The sequence below is a fragment of the Mustela lutreola genome, chromosome 10 (genome assembly GCF_030435805.1).
Source record: "Mustela lutreola isolate mMusLut2 chromosome 10, mMusLut2.pri, whole genome shotgun sequence".
Classification (NCBI taxonomy): domain Eukaryota; kingdom Metazoa; phylum Chordata; class Mammalia; order Carnivora; family Mustelidae; genus Mustela; species Mustela lutreola.
In genome coordinates, this window is record NC_081299.1 from 108,064,202 (window position 1) to 108,071,295 (window position 7,094).

The following is a 7,094-nucleotide window of genomic DNA, read 5'->3' on the forward strand; positions in this document are numbered from 1 at the left end:
AGTAAGCTGTATGTGTGTGCATATATAAAACCTGGCTCTGTGTGTGTGTGTGTGTGTGTGTGTGTGTATAAAATCTGGTTTTATTTTTATGATATTAGAGAGGAGATAATCTGGGGCTAAGCAAGTAAATGGGTACAGGCAGCCTCTGGCAATTGAACAGTCCTGCTTAGTAGTGTTATTTTTTAAGTTTTTATTTTAATTCCAGTTACTTAACATAGTGTTATATTAATTTCGGGTATACAGTATAGTGATACATCACCCAGTGCTGTCATAGCAGGTGCCCTCCTGAATTCCTATCACCGGTTTAACCCATCTCCCCATCCCCTCCCCTCTGGTAGCCATCAGTTTGTTCTCTGTAGTTGATTCTGTTTCTTGTGTTGTCTCTCCCTTTCTCTCCTATTTTTTCCCCTTTGCTTGTTTGTTTTACTTCTTAAATTCTACAAATGAGGGAAATCATATGGTATTTCTCTTTCTTTGACTGACCTATTTCACTTAGCGTTATACTCTCAAGCTCCATCCATGTTGTAAAGTGAGCAGTTAGCATTGGTTTAAAGAAAATATTAAATAAATAATACACAGATATTACAAAAATTCATGAAAGGGATACCCAAATAACTAACATCAGGGGAAATGACCAACCCAACAAGGACAACAGAGAGAATGCATAGGTATCATGGTTAATTTATAATGATATATGATATATACAGTTAGAGATTATATATTATATATAATATGTAATATAATTATACATGTTGTATAATAAATATATGAGATATATAATATTTGATATTGTTTAACATATAATTATATGTTGTCGGGCACCCTCCTCCGCAGGAAGCCTGCTTCTTCCTCTCCCACTCCCCCTGCTTGTGTTCCTTCTCTCACTGTCTCTCTTACTGGCAAATAAATAAATAAATAAAATCTTTAAAAGAAAAAAGTTAAAAGTAGAGATGATGGACAGTCTGGGTTCAAATCCCATCTCTTTCCCTGAGAAGCTCTATGACCTTGGGGAGGTTATATCACCTCTCTGCCTCGGTTTCTTGATCTATAAAATGGGGATAATAGTAGCAACCTAAAAGACACTTGGTAAGCACCATAAAACTTCAGCTACTTTCTGGATGCTCTATTAGTCCTACCTAGATCCACAAGCGTTTTACCTCTAGAATAAAATTTATGGAACTAAGAAAGGAAATTAGTTGTGTATTGTAGAAATAGCAAAAAAATAAACCAAATATGAACATTTGGTGAGTGACGAAGATAAACTTCTAGATAATCCTGACTTTGAAAACAGGCCCATCTTCCCCAGGATGAACGCCTCAGATTGACTAACTTGGCCTCCAAACCTAGGAAGTGCTTTTAGGCACCTGAACATAACCTAAGCAACCCACAGGGCTTTGTTCCAATAATACTGACTTTAATTTCTCTAAACAGCCACCAGGTGTCTATATACACTCACATGTGCCATGTTTGACTCCAGGATCAACAATTGTGGAAGTTGAGCAGAAAGGGAAGTAACTAGCCCAAGGACACAGGGTTATCAGTAGGGGACTTTGCACTAGAGCCCAGGTTTGGGTGGCTGGTTAGTGCTCAGACCCAGTTCGAACTCTTGGAGATGAACTCCATGAGCGAGTGCTCTAGGTCTATATGTAGAAGAAACACATTTCACAGAATCAGGATTCCATCAAATCACCCATCCCTCTATCTCTTCACAGAATAACACTTACATCATCCTAACCAAAGAAGAATCCTCTAGTCCACCAGAAAAGAGATTTTTATTTATTTGAAAGGTTTTATTTATTTATTTATTTATTTATTTATTTATTTGAAAGAGAACGAGAACAAGAGAGAAAGAGCATGAGTGGGGGGTGGGCAAAAGGAGAGAGAGAAGCAAAAACAGAGACTCAATTCCAGGACCCTGCAATCATGACCTGAGCTAGAGGCAGACACTTAACTGATTGAACCACCCAGGTGACCCCAGAAAACAGATTTAAATCACCCCCTCTGTTTCCCTGAGCCTCCACCCCAGGTTCTGACACTTTACACAGCTGGGAAGTTCTTGGCTGTGCCTTCAGATGCCCTCATTCAGCACCAACATGTCCAGTTTGCTCCAGCAGGTCCAAGTATGTTTTCCTCTTTATGCCTTTAATGTCTGTCTCCCGTGAGCACAGGAGCACATTAGCATTGTTCAGGGCACAGCAGGGGTCCCCACCTGCCAACTTCTACTGCTCTTTCCCTTGTCCTAAGTTCTAGCTGTTGACAAATCTGAGGTAGATACTCACTTCTTTGTTCTCCACACATACCTGGTACCTGCAGCTCAGGGGCCAGCGGTAGCATTCAGCATATTCCGGCTCACATTGCCTCTATTCATGTGTCTGTCCTGTTTGCACAAGGGCACACTACCATGGTGGGATTGTAAGTTCCTTGACTTTCTATTATTCCCAGCACCACACAAAGAAACTTACATGTAGTGATGCTCAGTGAATGCTTGTTCAATTAGTTCCAAGGTGACAAACTTGAGAGATCTGTGTGAATTCTAGATATGAGATTTTTATGTCCATGTGGGATGGTTGCCCCTCTACCCTAAAGAATGGCTCCCCTGGAAAATGGCAGACATCTCTTCAGTGGCAACACTGGCTCTGTTTGAAGACTCATATGGGTGATATGATGCATAACACGGGTGAGGCTTAGCTGAGCCAGTTTGAGGAAGCCAAGGGTCACAAGCACACAGACTTCCATGGCCTGGGCACCTCTGATGTCTATAGCTACCCTTGGGGATCACTAGCTGCCTTTCCCACCTCTTCTCTCCCCCTCCTTCCAGAGTCTCCTTCCTCCATTCTTCCCTCTTTTGCCCCTTATACACCCTCCTCTTACATTCCCTGTCCATCCTCTCACCATCTTTTCCCCTGCCCCCTCTTCTTTTCCATCTCCCTGCATTGCATAAACACCGGAACTCCATTCCTAAGACTCAGGGCCATGACTAGAGGAGCTCCAAAGACCAGCTCAACAACAGCTCAAACACAGTGGCATTTGGAGTCTCCTGTCCTAAAGGACTCTGCACCAGGGAAGACTCCAGTGGGAAACCCTTTACTAGCTCTTGCACCCCCTTCTGGCATTAACCTGTATATGTTGTTCGGTCAGTCACTTGCCCCCCCGCTCCCCGTGTTTGCTTCCACTGTCCTCTTACCAAGCCCTCTTACCACCCTGTCTGTGGGACCCCACCTTGCCATGTGTGGGCCAGTCCAGTTGCTGGGGTCCCCCAGCTCCCATAGAGGGCACTCAGAGCACCATCAGACCCACTGTAGGAGCCAGCCAGTATGTGCCTATTGCATACCCAGAGATCGGTGGGCAGCTTTAGCACCAGGCAGAGAGAAGCAAGCATCTGGGCCAGAGGCCGGCTCGTGCCCAGGAGTACACAGTCTTGCAGTTCGGCTGCCCTGATCCCAACTAAGCATGTTTCCACTAAGCCCTGAGCAAAGCGCTGAGCAACACTCTATACTAGAGCAGAACTGACACATATCCTGTCCAGATGCAGTTAACCTGGTGCCAACAGTAACAGCTGTAGTGCCGCCCCACCACTACCTTGGGGCTCTTCCCCTCCACCTTCTCAGGCCTAGATCTGAGAACTGCTCTCATCTCATGCACCCTTGCTAAGGATCTCTTCAGAACCTGGTGACTGATTTCATTTTATTCCTGGCCATAATTGTAAGAGATGAAAATTGGCAGGAAAGGAAGACCACCGGGGAGAGGTCCAGAGGGAGACACGTTGGAAATGCCAGATTCCAGAGCAAGTCCATGAGCTTGTGCTGCTGAGTAATGTGGAAGAATGGGTGCCTCTCCCAGACATTTTAGACCCAGCACTGACAGAGTTAAACAGGACCAATGCTCTCCTGATACCTTCCCACTCTCAGCTGTTGTGCACATGAGAAAACTAAGAAACACCCCATGGCTGATCAATGTAAGAACCTGAAAGTGAGCCGGGTTGTTCTGACCCTTATTAGAAAGTCTATTTCCATAACAAGAAACTACAAGTGCCAGATATAAGGGCGAACTTGTGGCAGCTTTCAGCTGAGGTCAGGTCAAACAGAAAGCTAAAAAGCCAACATGCAATTTAGCAGCCACCCCTGGGGGATAATCTGAAAAGTGTATTCCAGCGGGAGGCTGATGGCTAAGGAGCCAGCCCATGGGTTTCCCCTGGGGTCTTGAGGTACCAGGAGTCTGATTCACAGGAACCACACTCAGATTTCCTGACTGATGAGCTGAACACCAATATTCATGTATAAGAGACACCAGTCATCCTCAGGCCAGACGCTAGGATGTGTCTCTCACATGTACAAGACCACTAAGGAGTCTGCTACCACATATCACAAGTTTATAGGAGACACAGAGTTAGGACAGAAAATATTTCACCTTGAGAGAGATTTTAAATTAAAAACAAGAATGCTCTTTCCCAGAATATTGCTAGTGGAAATCTAATAATTTGAACTTCTTCCACTCTGTTTTTTTTTTAAACATCATAGTAACCTCTTTGTTTTCCTTTGTTACTCCAACACCCCTCCACACCATGTTAATAACTTCTTATAAAACAATTTCCAAGCCCATGGAATAGTTGTCCTTGATTTCCCTTCAGAATGGTTTTTTCCAGGTGCTTCCTTATGAAGGCACTGTAAACTCACCCTACTGTCCCCAACTATAGCTGGATAAATTACTTCCCAGAAGGCTTTCAGTGGAGTAAGCAGCCCACCTCCCCCATTACACCTGACTTCAGGTTAGCCTCAAAGAGGACTGAGATGGACTTCATGTTCTCTTCCAGATTTTTTACATCTATTTTGTCTTTAGTTCTTTGCACCTTCTATCCCTCTTTCCTTCTGCATTGAAAAAAAAAAAAACCTAAATCCAGGTCTTCAGTGCCTAGGGCAAGACAGAACATTGAGAGTGGCCCCTCAACCCCTGGCCCACCTCATGGGCTGAGATTAAACCCTTTCAAGTCTATGCATTCAACTATTCAACCTTCTCTTCCTCACCTCTGCACAGTCAGAACCTTCCCACCTGTGCCAGTTCCCATGCTGTCATTTGAGGGAAGGCTTACTCTTCATGGCAGGCCCTTTCAGTAATGCCTTCTGTCTATTTCTAACCAGAGTGCCTGGGTGAGATGAAACTCTTCTTTAGATTTCACTGTGGTCAGTGCAGTACGTAATAATAGCAACTATGGTAACATGGAAAATAGGGTGACAATAATAGTAGTTATTGGATGGTCTCTTATCATTTGTGGGCCAAGGGGAGGAGACCCAGTTTCTGCAGAGCAGAACCTCTCTTCACTACTGTGTACTGTGGTAGGAGGAGCCATGTTGACCTCAGCCTTTCTTCCAGCCACAGTGCACAGAGACTCAGCCAGTGGGCCAGTCTGGGACAACTGAGCCAACACTGGCCCAAACTGGTGTTCTGAGGCCAGGAAAGACAAGAGAGGAAACCATAGCTCTGCCTCTTCTTGATGAGGAGAGCCAAGTCAAAAGAAGTGTAGATAAAATTAAATTTCCTTACAACCTGCAGCGCATGGATACATACCTGAGACAGGCAGAGCAGGACCATTCATTCCTCCAGGAACTCACAACTGCCTTAATGGTAATGTTTTGCTAGAGGGAAAAAGTTACCTCAGCTGGACAATAGCCAGACCTCCAGGATCCTGGAAGTCTCCTTTAACACCTAAAAATCCCAGTGGAAACTTCCTTTGTCTCTGCCCTCATTCCCCAACGTAAAGTATATAATCAGTTATCCTCACAATTCCAATTCCAATGGTGCTCTTCCTGCACACAGGTCCTCTCCCAGTGCTTTAATAAAACACATTTTGGCACCAAAAATAAATAAATAAATAAATAAATAAATAGTCTCAGTAATTCTTTCTCTTTTTTCCAAGATTTTATTTATTTATTTGAGAGAGAGACAGAGCCAGCAAGGGGGTGGGGGGAAGAGCAGAGAGAGAAAGAGAAACAGGATCCCCACTCTGAGCTTAAGGACCTGAGCCAAAGGCAGATGCCTAACAGACTGAGCCACCCAAGTGTCCCTCAAGAATTCTTTCTTGACCAAATGTCACATCATGCTGAAGGGAAACCCCTGCAGTTTATTAAAAAATGAAAGTCATCCAAACAAAACATTTCCCATAACTGGCTATGCCCTGAGAACCATGTCCCAAAACTCCACCAGAGCCTTTACAAAGACTTTTTATGCAACTTTAGTGCATCTCTGCCTGTGTCTTCCCCAAAAGAGAAGAAAAAGTGGTGAGGCAGAGAGACTGGAGGTGAGAGAATGAGCCTGGTTACTAAGTATCAGATCAGAAGGGACCTAAATGGCTCCTCCCTCTGTGGAAGCAGGTAGTCAAAGTGTGTCTCACATCCTCTGTGAAAGCCCAGGAATTGCCGTCAAGCCAGAGGCACCAGGATCATCCTAAATGCTGATTTCAGCAGCCAGGAATCTTCCCAGATATGCTTCACAGCATGTATTGCTGCTTGTTGTTGTTTTTGGACTTGGTTATTTGAGTATTAATCAAGTACCACAAAGTCAGGAACCCTCAGACACTTGCCCAGGGTTTGGCATAGAACAAGCTCACATAAATATTTGTTAAATAAACAGACAGGAATGAATAGGCACCAGTCAGTTCTGGGTGTCATGTTTTATGAGAGCAGCTGACAAACAATAGCACATCTGGAGGTGGTGGCCAGGATTGGGAATGTTCTGGAGAACTCATCACATGAGAAAAGATTTTAAGAAGAGAAGCTAAAGAGATAGAGAAGAGGTATAGGAGGAAGCCTAGCCAAATATTTTGTGGATGTCATATGGAAGAAGGATGCAATAAGCCTTGAATTACATTGTTCCAGAAGGGAGAATGGGAGCCAAGGAGTAGAGGTCCCAGGTAGATTGCATGTCCCAGTGATGGACGTCCCCAAGGCTAGAGCTACCTTGAGAAAGGAAGAGACAGACTGCCGCTCAGGAAGGCCTCCTCCATCAGAGGGCATGGCCAGGCATAGGCTGGTCACTGCCCTGGGGAACGGCACAGGGATGAGTACACATGTTTTGAAAGATTACCTGGAAGATTTCAAACT